A 1,295-nucleotide genomic window follows, 5' to 3' on the forward strand; every position below is an offset into this window, starting at 1 on the left:
GGATGTGTAAGAAATAGCTTTATACCCTACATTTAAAAGTTGAAAATGAAGAAGACAATGTAATTGCAAAGTAAATCAATTTCAGTAGCGCTTGAAAGAAGTAGTTCTTGGAAAAGGACTGGTGGTGCGACGTAAGATGTGTTCGAATCATAAAGATTCGTATTTTTATGAATCTATTCGACAATTTTACGCGCATGAAATCGCAGCGGTCAAAGTCGTTTGGCGGAACGAATAAGTGGCAGAGAAAAGGTGGTGGTTTCTATCCATTGTAGCCCTTGTAGTTATGACTCCTGCACCGTTGAAAGATGGAAAAGTGCGGGCAGTCTATAGCGTGAGAAAGAGTACATTAGGTATATATTTCTGTGTTTGAAGTTATAGATATTATTTAAATTTGTTATATTCAAATCAATTATAATTTGAAATTGTATTTAAGAATTTAAAACAATTCTATCTGTTTAATATATAAAATTAAACATAACATTAAAAGATAATATAATATATGACATTAAGTTAATGTAGAACAAAAATAGGTTTTAAATATTTTCACAACAGTTAATACACGATATATGTTCTAATTGTAAGTTATGCGAGTGTATGAATTAAAAGAAACTAATTTGAGATACGAGGATATATATGTCGCCTAGTGTACAATTCAAAAGGAGGTGTAACAGAAGAAAAGGACTACGGCGACGCAAAAGGCGAGAAGGCGAAGCGAAGGGTGAGATGAGGGTCTGTGAGTAAGGAGGTAATTCCTGCCGTACGCGATTGTTCGGCTTTCGAGGGTTCGCGAACGAGTCACCGTCTTTATATATATGATCCTGAGGAAGGTAAAGCAAGCCGGACCAAACTTATTCCCGTTGTTCTAGTCTCAAACGCTGAAGACCTTCTCTCGGCCTTCTGTCGGACAGCATCGAAAGCGTTTGAACGCTTCCTTACTAATCACCGTTACGAATCTGGTAGTGAGCCTCTAGGTAATACCGATCCGCAATTGAAAGGAAATGCAATTGGTCTAGAATATCCTATGTACACATATATATGTGTAACTTAATGTAAAAGTTGTTTCAATCAAATTGCAATGATTAAGTTCGTTAACTAATCTATTTTTACAAATTGAAGTTTTTATTTAAACATTAATTGTAACTATTAATAAGTTAGTTTAATATAATGCACATAGACGAAAACTTGAAGCGACTTACACTCTCGTAAAGGTGTCCCGTCAGCAAGTCATAGAGTTGACCCCTTTTTCAGGCTGCTTTCGTCATGATACTTAAGGCATTCAGGCAGCCGCCATTTTT

The sequence above is a fragment of the Mycetomoellerius zeteki genome, unplaced genomic scaffold (assembly GCF_001594055.1).
Source record: "Mycetomoellerius zeteki isolate Tzet28-1 unplaced genomic scaffold, Tzet1.0 scaffold212, whole genome shotgun sequence".
Lineage (NCBI taxonomy): Eukaryota > Metazoa > Arthropoda > Insecta > Hymenoptera > Formicidae > Mycetomoellerius > Mycetomoellerius zeteki.